Consider the following 12,877-nt stretch of genomic DNA (forward strand, 5'->3'; position numbering starts at 1 on the left):
GACATCTGGTGAATTCGATTTTGATGTGTTTCTGCCCTCCGGGGGTTGTACGGCTCCTCGGGGCTGCAACTCCGCCGTTCCCGTATCCCTGACAGTCCCATTGGGGACAGAAACGTTGTCGTGCTACGTCTCGTCCGTGTGTTTCGAGCGTTACAAGCGTGTGTACACACGTGCTATCGACCCCCGCGCGACCGCTCCTACAAGTGTGTCTCCCTTAAGTACTTACGTAGTGTCTGTGGTCCGCTGTCACAGTTTACCATCGTGTCCCCAGGTAGCTATGTATTTTTCAGTGGCGCGAAAACGTGGCGCCGCAAACGCGACCGAGCACCTCTTTAATATTGCAGCGAACGTTTGTCTTCCTGACGAGTTTCTGGGACATGCTCGTTGACTGGTAACTATTTCTTCTTTTTCTTCTTACATTCTGCCGGCGTGTTTATGTCTTCTTTCATATCTCCTCTTCCTCTACACGTTATTCCTATTCGTTATATACGTGATTCGTCTTATAGACGTTATGGATGGATTTTCGGTGAACTTTGAGGCACTTGGAACGATTCAAGAATGTTTCGTGAGAAAGGGAAAGACGATTATCGAGGCTCTCTTGCACGGATTTCGAGTAACATAACGGCGAGATTTTAGTTAATTACAAATTATTATTACCGATAGATTGCCTTACGTCAACAATAATCAACGATCGTGGTAATAAAATTAGAGCATCGTTATTAATTAATTAGTAATAAATTGTATAAAAATAATGATATTATCGAATAGCGACGTTCGAGTAAATCGTAGAAATTGCAAATAATCGTATCGATTCGATTCATTAACGTTGTTAACAAATTAATAACACTCTGGTGCAAGAGTTAGCGTAGCGGCTAGTTGCTTTAAAGTTAACGACAGCAACGATCCGGGGATCGTTTTTCTACAAAGCGTCCTCTAAATCTTTTCATCCCTTGTCGAGCTACGTAGCCGCGTCCTCGCGGGAGTTTATCATGGAATTTAACCGGATAGAGTACCGGCCAACGTACAGCGTGTGTACATTGTAACAGCGATTCGCAGGGCGAAGGGCGTCAGCGTAGCGTGTAATACGTGTCCTAACGGATCTCTTGCAGAAGATCCATCGGGAGATTCGACAGATGCGTGCCCGCCTCCGCGCCCCAGGAACTACCACGGGGGTCTCGCGGGAGTCTTGCAGAGACAAACCGTCCCAGCGGGTCGGTATACACCCTACCGTATCATTTTCGTTACCCTCTCGTTCGCGTAAGGAGCATTTCATTCCACGGAGGAATTCTCGCGCAACGATTCCTCGAATTAAATCTCGATCGCGTTCTAATATGTTTGATAATAACGTCTCTAACAAGAAAACTATCTGCGTGACAATATTTCTTCGATCTACCGTAGCAACAGATGGAGAGGATTTTCTACTTTTAAAGAAGCAGAACGTTTCAATTTGCATGAAACGTGCGAAAAAGCAATGCACGTTGTCTCAAGAATTTATATATTTGATCCATTGGTCCATTGGAACACTCGCATTCGCTCGCCTAAACCGTAGCCTTGTACGTTGAACGAATGTCGAACTTGTAGTTAACACTTACGTAGGCGATCAAAAGTTAGCCGACAAGTGCGTAAGAAGCTTTAGCGTTTAAAACTTTTGCATAAATTACGATGCAAAAGTTTGCAAGAGGTTGCGACTATTTTCATTAGAAAATAAAATATGTGGGTTGGCCACAGTGGAATTAAAGGAGAACGCGAGATGCGTTTGGAAGACCAAGATGCGAAGAAGGGGATCGTGTCACAGTCGAAAGCGTTCCGAACGCTCACGTGCCGGAGCACGTGTCGGAAAACAAGCCCCTGTCGTGCAAACCCTCGCGTCCTTCTTCTATCATTACGCAAGGAGGCCTTACAAATCATGGCGGGCTTACCGCGCACGTTCCAACCCCAGCGCTCGTCACCGGCACGAATTAACGTGGCAAAGCTACCAATTAACCCTTGCTGTTGCCGTTTGATCGGCGCGATTTCCTCGGGAAATCAGCATCGATTATACCGTACGTTGCTTCGTAACGTTTTCCAGTCATCGGCTGTCCGGTTCGTACCGTCCCGTAAGAAACGACAATACGTCGATACGAGTCAATTACGTGTCATTGAGCGTCGTATAATTTCGGATTATTTGTCCGCCTTTGAGAAACCTTTTGAATCCCGTCTATTGTCGTATACGCTTCTGATTCGATTCTTCCGCGAACCGACTGTTCTTGGAAGCGTATAATATTCGTGGAGGAATATCGGGACGACGAGCGGATGTACAATGGAAACGTCTGGCGGCCGTTGTCACCGATCGGAGACGAGACGCGGATGAAACGTGTCTTTTTCGTGGCGCGTAGACCGACTTATTTTCGTCTCGCTTCAACCGGACAGACGGCAGAAGTGTCCAGAACGACCTCCTGGTGTTCAGGCTGGGCTTAGGCTAATCCGAAATCCGGATTACTCGTGCCTCAGCTGGTCCAGTCTTACGGACACGTCGTGTAACAGCGATAGCTGTTTTCTTCTTTTTCTTTTCTTTTTTCTCAAGTATTAAAGGTCTCGATCTTGGCCGTATACGAATTTCGTTTCGGTAGGAAAAAACTGGCCGTTCTATCCGTTTCCGAACTCCACGTTTCTCGTCAAGAAGAAACGATCTGCATAAATATACTTATGCTAATTGCTCCGGATTGTCCGCCCGTTGATCCGTAGATCTGCTGAATCACGTGCACACACGCACGCGGTAAGAGTGGCCCTGTAAGAGTGGCTGGCCGGAACGGAAGTTCTTATGGCATTCCTATTACCAAGACACCCGGCGACGTATGTAAATAACCTCGCTATGTGAATCGCTTTATTTTCGCGTGTAAAGTACCTCCCTGGTTTATTCGTCGTATACGCGTCTCGGGTTCGGTGGTACGGCGTGTGTATACGAATTTTAAACACGCGAGAAATTTTCAAACTTCGTCGGGTGTAAGTAGGCGTCGAAATCTTCCGTTACGCGCGTATCGTATTAATACCATAAATTATAAATACGATCGCTGGCTTGTTTCTTTTTCTCTGCGCATTTTAATTTGACACGAAGAACGGCGAGAAACGTCACGTCACGCGTCTTGCCTCTTACATTTCTCAGCCGTAGTCGCGTGCGCGTATCTACCCTCTCGGGCCGCTTATCGGTACTTCCACCCTGCCTCGGTAGCGAGATAAGTATTTGCTATTTAAAATACCAGTCCTCGTTGCGTGGGCCCCAAGATAAACTGTTCGTACATCTAGGAGAGGGTAAACGGCGTGAAAGAGAACGAGAGCGAGAGAAAAAGAGGGGTTGATTATAAACCGAAGGCAGCAGGCGGGGAGAAGGATGACGGTGAAGGGCGGTGGAGTGTGCAGCAACAGCAACAGCAACAGCAGCCACGGCGGTCCAGCGCGAGGGTGGTTTATGGGGGGTTGTACCGGGTATTGTTGTATAAATAGGTTTGGCGAGTTAGGGGTTGCTACCCCCGAGGGAACTGCACATGTCCGCATCGATTATACCACCCCTTCCTGACCCCCCTCTGTTCTCCCATCTCGCTTCTACGGTTCGTTTCTCTCTCTCCTTACGGGCCTCTTCTCGATTCTCTGCCACCGGTGGGTGGTTTCAAACCCCCTCTGTCGTACAACGTGTCTCCATCCCTCTCTCGATTTTCCCTGTCTTTTTCCCTCGGCCACCCTCGTACGTCCATCGAAAGCTTTCTCCCCGCGGAGCCCACGGGGCACACCGCTCGGTTATTTTCAAGCCATTTGCTTTGTAAACGCACGCAATCTCGACCAGCCACCCTCTCCCTAGACTTCTTCTCCGCCAAAATCTCACCCTCCTCGCACCGTATTACCTCTTGCGAAAAAAAACTTTGAATACCTTTTGAACGATCGGTGATCGCTGATTCCGGAATAAAAAAAGGATAAAGGATAGATGCAAGATGTAAAGCGAACAGGTGGCAAAAGTTTCTGAAAATCGCTCTCTTTTCTACGTGTCCATTGTTCTTCGTGCGACAACCCGATGATAGAACGTCAAGTAATTCAGGACCGAGTTCCGAGGTCAGCCCCGACGATTATCGAAACTTCCAAGTAGTTTCTGTTCTGGTTGCCCGACGATCGACCTTCGCCAACTCCGTTGTCAGGAATTATTTATTCCAGGCACCGTTCGTACGCGGTTGTGTTTACATATCGTTCCCTTTAATAATGTATTCGCGCGTTCTTACTAAACCGTGGAGGAGAAACGTGTGTAGGGTTGTTCCGGTTTTTTATCGTACGGACACATTCATAAAATATCTCCGTTCATATTTCTTCTTAAGTCCTCGGAGTGGCAGGCTCCGTTTCGATTCGGGGCGCCCGTACGGGCCACCAGTCGATCGCCTACACGGGGGTCGAATTCACAGACGAAAGGGTCGAAACGTGTAAACGGGGTGAGGCTGCTGCAAAGCGAGCTCTAACGCCGCTTGGGGTGAACAGACCTCGAAAATAACCGGCTTGCACACCTCCGATACCTAGCTACAAGTGGTGGTGGCCCTGACGAAAGCCCCACTTGACTTCTCGCGAACCACCGTAAACCTCGGTAACACCCGTTAGAAGTTCCTAGCGTTGCAATCAGCACCGCCCTCGCCTCTTCCACCCCATGGACACGAGGATCCTCCGGCACCTGGCGCATGACAGAGTACACTCCAGTGAAATCACACTTCGCTCGGAAACCCGATTCCCCCTCCTCGTTCCTTCCCTAGCTGATGATGTTACGGCACGTTTGACCTCGTGTTTTTATTAACAACAGGTACTATTACGGTCCATCGGCGATGACGACGCGATTCCTCGAGCGGCGAGACGCCCTTAGGGCTGTCGATAGGTAGACGAAAATCACCGACGATCTAGTCCTATAGCGAATAGCGATTTCGTTTGGACAATGTAAATAATTTTCTTTCGAACGAACCGACTGACGAATTTACCGTTCTGTTCGCCGCTTTATTTTTTCCCATTTGCTTCTTTCTGCAGTGTGTGTGTGTGTTCGTGTGCGTGTTTTTTTTTTGTCCCTTTTTCCAGCCTCTTTTTTTTTTTAAATTTGTTTGCTCTCGCTTAATATTCCTTTTCGTTTTTAATTTCGCGCGCACAATGGATATTTCAAACCGTTCGTTTAACTTTGATGTCAAATAATTTGATTTCGCGTCGAGCAATTTCAATGTCGAGCGCCCATTTATTTGCACGTTTCTAGGTAAATATTATACGCGCGTTGATGTTTGAGTTTGCCGGTGGAATCATTGCTTGCCGGGCTACACGCAGATATTTCGATCAACCTTCCGTGTGCCAGTCTGCAATTAACGAACTTTTCATACGACCGGGCGATATTGTCTTAGATTGCCGGCTGAAATGCATTTTCCTTTCGCTCCGGCTCGTTCTCCTGTTTTCTCTTTCGCCTCGTGTTCCGTCGATTCGTAATTCCAGGATGCCGCGCCACGGGCTGATTCTCCGGCCAGGATAATTACGTTTCCCGTTGTCCTAATTGTGTTAGCAGGTCTTATAGGGGGATTAACATAGTTTGCCAGAGTTTGGTATACAGTTTTACGGTTGCTACTGGAAAAATATTCCATCAGCGGGGGACCAGCGGATGTTGGAATTTGCGAGGAAATGAAAATCCCATTCGAATATCATCTTCCTTGTTGAAACTATTGTCGAACTTTTCATCTAATTCAGTGCCATGGGAATTTGCATTTTCTGTCAAATCGACGCGTTACCAGTCGCGATTCGTTATCAATCTTTCCGAACGTTAGATCGGAATAAAAATCGGGGTAAAAAAAATTTACCCCGTTCTAAATTATCGAATGTACGTATCAATCGAATATCATCGTTCTTTGTACGTTTGTCTTAATCGTTTCGTTCTAAGGATCATACATGCCAATAATACTGGGATATCCGCCGTGTTCTTTTATCACTCGTCTTACCGAAACGTTTACCGAGTCGTAACTCGTTTTAGATCTTCGTCGTTCCCATCCCACTGTCGTTATTTGAGACTTTCAAAAGTCATGCCGATCATCTTCATCGATTGAAATGCAGAGAAAAATAACAATTCCGAATATCATTTTCTAAAATTTACCTTGGAATCTGCGATTACTTATGCTGTCGCTTAATAGCAAATACATTCACAAAAAAGAGTTCTTTGTTTTTTTACAGACGAAGAACGCTAATTACGTACCATGAAACAAGAATTTTATAAAGAGTAGATACAGTCGATCAGTTTAACTTTCGAGATGCTTCGTCTGTTATCAATAATCTTGCTCCCGTGAATGAATAAATAGAGAAAAAATGGTTAAAAAATTCTCCGAGTATCGAAGGAGCAAATATGTACTGTACCCTCTATAAAGCAATTTTTATGACCGCAACTCGTCGCGTTGCGATAATGGCCAATACATTACGAACCCATAGTACGAACGTAACCCACCGACTCCGCGACAATTACCCCGCGCGACACGATCACCCGTTATTGCTATAATTTTTCCCTTTAGCAGCTCCCCTACAAATGGCTGGTATTCACGGGGCACAAAACGAATCGGGGCAAGCAAGGAAGACACCGCGGTCATACAGGCACTTACGGTGCGTGCACGGGGTTGGAAAAGCGTCGCACAGATATGCAGAGGCGTCGGTAGAGATACGCCCCCCATCTGTCCGCCCTTCTTGATCCCGTTGCTACATCCCTTCACCGAACACGACACTTCCCTCCCATTCGATAGGCGATGGCACGCGTTCAAACGGGGTGAACGGGTCACCGTAGGGGGTGTGATCGCCGAGGGTGATTTCTTTGAACATTCTAACCCGTTTAACGCGTAATATGCAGCAGCTCCGTGCATTCGGTACGCGTCGTTTCGCGATGAAAGAAATACGATGGAACAGGTGTCCGCGGAGGTTTCGGCAAAGGAGGAAGGTCGCATCGTCGCTTCACGCCGTATTATGGTAGCGTTACGTCGCCACAAGGGGTGGATCGTGGCGTACGCGTGAGATTCGCCACGGCGCCGAGGCGTAATCTCATTTCTGCGTGGTAATTAATGGAAGGAGGCTGACTGACGACGGCGGAACGAAACCGACGCAGATTCTGCCGTGGATGGAAACCGTCGCTAGAGAATGTTAAACCTCCGGTACGTACCTAGCGAACTAATTTACGTTTCGATGCTTCTTGCCATCGTATCGCGTGCAAAGATCGAACGATAAGAAGCCTCCGTGTTATCGGTGGTTGCTCGTTGTCTCTCCTCCTAAAGACGTTCGACACGGTAAAATGGTTATTGATACGTTTCTTTCAAACGGGATTTCGACGCGAGAGACTTTCTTAACGGGCCTCGTGCGTCTACTAACCGTTGCGGGATAAAATTTCGCATGTACACGAGCGAAAGAAGGAGCGTAGGATGAAGAAGAGCGAGTATCGAAAGGGGTACGCGAAAGGAAGGAAAACAAAAGGACGAAACGAAGAAAGGGACGAAGTCTCTGAAGGGAGTATGTTATGCGATATCCCGCGTTGCAGTCGGAAAGGTGGGGTCGCGAAAGGTGTACGGAGTAAGATGAAGAAAAAGTTGGCAAGTAAGGGTGCGGGGGGTGGGGCTGGGAAACGGGGGTCCCGGATGACCCCATGGCCCGGCACGTATGAGGCCCCCAGACTGCTGGGCCCGACTCCTGACTCCCAGCTTCTACCAGAAGGCTAACCCTGAAGAAGCGAAGTCTCGGGGTCCCTCTTTCTTCTCGTTTCTCCTTCGTCCACCTCAACCCACTTGCCTTCTCACAGCCTATACTTATCCTCCTACTAATACCACCACCACCATCACCACCACCACCACCACCACCACCGCCAGGTTTACCTCCCCTCCGCTCCCCTTTCTTCGTCTTCAGGTTACCTTATACTTATTGCCTGTGGTGGGCTCCGGGGCCTGCCCCTACAGGGTGTGTTATTATTATCTGACATTATCTATAATTCCGAAGCGGGCAGGAAGCCCACTTAGGGATTGTGATAGCCCCCGTGATTAAACCACCCTCCCCCGACCTTTACCCCCACCTCTTTCTATCCGAGTGTACACCTACACAGCTAACCGACGGTGGACGCGGTTAGAAGCCGGTACAGGGCCTTTCAATGCGATCGCCGATCATTTTTCGCCACGTGAGAAACATTGTCGTCTCGTACGTTGCCGAGGCGCTGCTTGAGAACAGAAGCGGGAGTAGACAACAACGTCGACGAAGAAGATAGAAAAATAGACATTTGGTGAATTTCAGTGGCAGTGAGATTCGGGGAAATGCTCCAAGCTGTATCAACGATCGCGATTATGATTCAAAGATGACTGTGGAAGAGTGTAGCCGGCTTAAGTAAAAAAGATACGAGGCGAGCGCGGAGATATCTGTGCTCTGGGAGATCGATGCACTCTCGAAGAATAATAGCGAATTTCAGGACACACCTCCGTAATATTTCTCCTTGATCGAGCTCGATTTGTCAGGGATAACCTGTCGGAAGTGTCACCGTTTCAGAATAAAGATAAAAAATCAGGTGGGTGTCCAGCCAAGGCTGGTATCTGATCATCGCTGAAGAGGCCTGTATAGGAAAGCTACGCCTCTAATCGTACACCCCCGTCGGGCCCGAGTCGGAGGGGAAAGGAGGGACAAGTCCAACAGTAGGCACCCAGGGACCGGCCCCAGGACGCTACTTCGGTAATCGCTGGCCGATTATAAACCGAAAAAGCCGGAAACCACTTACGTCCGAAACCGTGTGGCGTTTATATGGCAGTTATGTCGGTGAAACCACACCTTGCCAACATCGGACGGATTGTCTTGTTCATGGAACGCCAACGAAGAAAGAATAAATGTCAATACCTCTTCTCCGAGTTGAATAAAATACGTTCAAGCGTTACCAACTGAATAATTCTACGCGTGTCTTTCAGAAGTGTTAAATATGGCGCTAATCTTTCTATATCGTTTCGTTTCCTTAAAAATTTTACTTCCATTTAATTTAAACGCGAGATAAAACGAGTAAAGCGTGTCCGTTCTATTTCAACGTTCAACGCGATAGCATTTACCATACGAATTTTCTGGACGTACTTCCTGGATAGAGAGCGTATCCTCTATCTTTTCGCCGTCTGTCCTTGACTCGTAAGAGGTGCTAATTTAGCAGACGATGTCTGATCCGTAAAGATCATCATCGGAGGGGTCTATATAGAGGAAAGAGCAACGGGTAATAATCGAACATCCCCTCGGGCCGAAAGGCTCAACAGTAGGCGGCCAGGTCCAGCCCCAGAACGCTACCTCGGGTAATCGTCCGCCGATTATAAATCGAAAAAAGCCGGAAACCACTTAGGTGGAGCGGCGTTTATACGGACAGGTTACGTCCCTGGAACCACACCTTGTCGCCACCACGGAGGACAAGTTCTTGCGCCCGCTAGAAATTCGACTTGGTGTCGAAGGAGTGGGTGTCGATGCATATCTCGTGCCTTGGACCCCCGCAGCGTAGAGGGCCCCTGAATGTCTCGTTGAGGACCACTTATGGTGATCCTCCGGGGCCCGAGGTGGTGCTACCGTGCACGTGTATATCGGCCAGGAATCTACTCCGGGATATAATCGATCGTCCCGATATATAAACAGGTCTCGGCGCGTCTATGGATTGACACAGTTCTCGCGACGCGATGGATCAATGTTTTGCGAGGGATCGCTTTTTCGATATATTCGCTCTGTGTACTCTCCTTCCGAGAAGACATATGTTTTCCGGCGATGCTCTGCCATCGTGCCGCGTTTGACAAATTACGTGAAATTTATCTTTAACGTTTGCTACGTTGATAGCGTATGAAACGAAGAGGGTACGCGAGCACCGGTATTACGAACGCAACGCACGTCTGACCAAAGTACTTTTCAAAGAACGAGCGGACAAGAGGCCAACGACGAGAAGAAGAAAGGGTGGCAGCACGAGCACGAAATCGAAATCATCGAGGTAACGTCGAAAACACGCGAGCCTCGCGGGTATCCATGTGGAAACATCATCGGCAGCTGGGATCGCGGGGTGGCCCTTTCAGGGTGTATTTTTGGCGAAGTTAGAAGGGGGATAGAAGGGAGTAACGGCAGTCAGTCGTTCCAGGCGACCGTGTAGGCGCCCCTAAGCCGCCCCAAAGCGCGACCACCAAAACCCTGCGGAGCTTATTTCACGAACGACCGGCCACCCTACTCGACTCTGTGTCTCTGCACACACTTTCTCCGGCTCTTCTCTGCCCTCCCTCCCTCCCACCCTCCTGCAACCACCCCCAGCAACCCCTCTTAAGCATGCGAGAAAAAGAGACGGAGAAAGTGGCTTATCTGGAAGCCGCCAGGACCGGAGACTCGGTACAGAAGCGAAACTCGATCATTCTATACTGGGTGTGCTGTATCCTGTCGAAGCTAACGATACCGCGGCCATTGGCCGAGATCGAGTCGAGCGGAATCTTTTTCTCCCATACGTTCGCCAACGATACGATTCGACGATATTCTATATCGTATTCGCGCTGTTCTAAGCTCGTGACGAGTTACTATCGGAGCACGACAGTTTTCACAGCGACTACCTTCTCTGAAAACGAAGCGCGTACAATAGCGTTTACCACGACAATAACCCTCCGTCCCTTCCAAGTCATTGTTTCAACGTTCTTCTCTGACGGCTTTTCATATTTCCTACGCGACTAAAAAATCGCTCATCGAAATCCATCGCTGTTTTCCTCTCCCTTTCTTCGTATTTTTCCTTTTACTTCTTCCATTACGTTTTTTTTTTCTTTTTATTTCGACGTAGCACGAAAGCACACAGTCAATTCGACGACTTCGACACCCAGTATAGGACAGGGGTGTAGCACGGAACGGGGGAACGTTATCTGTCGGGACCCAGGCTGACGGGGTTCGCCCTTCGGGAATAACGCGGAGATAAGCACCCCCGTAGCCCACTCGCCCACCCCCGCCGTCCGCCTAGCAGAGATGCAAAGAGATCTTGATACGGGCTACATCGAGGCCCTCTTGCTCTTCGTCTCTCTTTTCCTCTCTTGCCACGGCACCCCCGTAGATACGGCCGCCCCTGGCCTACGGGAACTCCCCGGTAACTTATGAGTCAGATTTATCTCACCGACTGGTGACTGATCGTCCCCACGAATTTCCAAACTTGGAGCTTCGACTGGTCCCGTCGCCGACCGAGGCACGATCAGGCTGAAAGAGAATTTTGTGCCAGACGCCTACCATCGTGCGGATGTCCTCGTTCCACGCTGGTTGCTTCTTCTCGAAACAAACGCTGCTGCGTTTCCGCGAACGCGATTACTCTTTCTGCTACGAGCGTACCACTGCACTGGCTGGAACTAATGGCACAGAACGAAGAAATGGGTTCAGCGGTGCGTCGAGCCACTGCCTGCTTACTTGGTCACGTTGAATCACGTGTCGACGACGTTTCCATCGTTTGGAGGCTGTTTTACAGTTAAAGATACGACCGGTAAATGGGAGTTGCTGGAGAATGTGGAACACGTCATTTAGGAGAGGTGCATATTCGAATAGGTGCATAGAAATATCGTTGATCTTCTGCGATATCGATGGTACAAATAAGAAATTAACGCGTTCGTGGTCGACGTCAGGGTCGAGGTAATTTCTCGTTGAGATGCAATACCGGTCTCGAAGTTAGCGATGCAGAGCAGCGAAACGGACGCTGCGTAGAGCAGATACTAAGAGTCTCTATCGATTCCCCGATACGGGCAGATACTTTCATAGTGACGTTCATACGATACGCGTGCAGAAAACGATGCTACGTAGTCGCCAGATATGACGCGATAGAAAATAAATACAGGATACGCTGCGATTATACTTTGCCATTGAACTATATATACAGATATAACGAGACTTAGGATGACGTAACACCTTCAAAATCTTATCCCCTTCATACTTGGAAAACGGAAAGTGGCGTCTAAACACGGTGCAATTGAATCTATACACTTTATAATCGAGGATAATTGAACGTACGCGATACAGGAATCTTACAAATTTTGTTGCTTCAGGGAACAGAAATCGCACGAAAGGGAACCGCAAGCAACCTTTGTTGCTCGATACGTTGCGACCAAGCAAACGTACGATGTATTTGGACTGTACTTTACGGTGAAACGACAGGATTCGCGTGGCACAAAAATCTTCAGAATTCCATCATCCCTATTCAGGCTCGTAACAAACCACAGAAGCTAAATAAAAGAAAAAGTTAAAAAGAGCAGGTAAACAAAAGCAAATGGGACGAATTTTTGAGGAGGCTCTCGTTTGGATTTCAACGAGTGGCGGATCGTGTTCGGTGTGGATCCCTTTTGTTTTCGTAACACCCGGTGCGTATCGGTGGTCGGTCACCGGCAAACGAGCGTAAAACTCGTGCGGGACAATAGAGCATGGTGTGTGCCGTATTTTGGCGGCACCGCCTCGTCCCGTAGCCGCGTGTAAGTGTACATCATTTGTGCGCAACAGTGGTTTCGATCGTACATTATAGGGCGTAGAAGGCACGCCGGGCTACGTCAGCCCCGTTGCACGCATGAATCAGGTTAATCAAGTGGAACTGTCTGCCGGTTATTGCAAAGGGCGCGGAAGACAGACTGGCTGCGTGAGCGACGGACGGCACCTACGCGATAGCGTGCAGGTGCCACGATTTCTTCTGTGTTCTGTTATTTCGTCGGAAACTGGCGATAAGACCGCCCACCATTATGCACGTATATCGTATTGATTGTTTAGTCTATGGTTCTTCGGTAGATCGTTGAACATTTTGCCAACAATTTTATCTTTGAACGTATTCCACGTTTTCACCCTCTCTCGTGTAAGATAAGCGTACGGTCTTCCAACAAATCAGGTCGAAGATCTTGCAAAG

General features: G+C 48.5%; 1 protein-coding gene across 1 annotated transcript in view; it reads left to right on the forward strand.

Annotated features, from left to right (window-relative positions):
- Positions 1–12,877, forward strand: part of Slh (sec1 family domain containing Slh) — a 114,105-nt gene that overhangs the window by 42,950 nt on the left and 58,278 nt on the right. The window lies entirely within an intron of this gene.

Source organism: Bombus fervidus, chromosome 7 (assembly GCF_041682495.2).
Source record: "Bombus fervidus isolate BK054 chromosome 7, iyBomFerv1, whole genome shotgun sequence".
Taxonomy (NCBI): domain Eukaryota; kingdom Metazoa; phylum Arthropoda; class Insecta; order Hymenoptera; family Apidae; genus Bombus; species Bombus fervidus.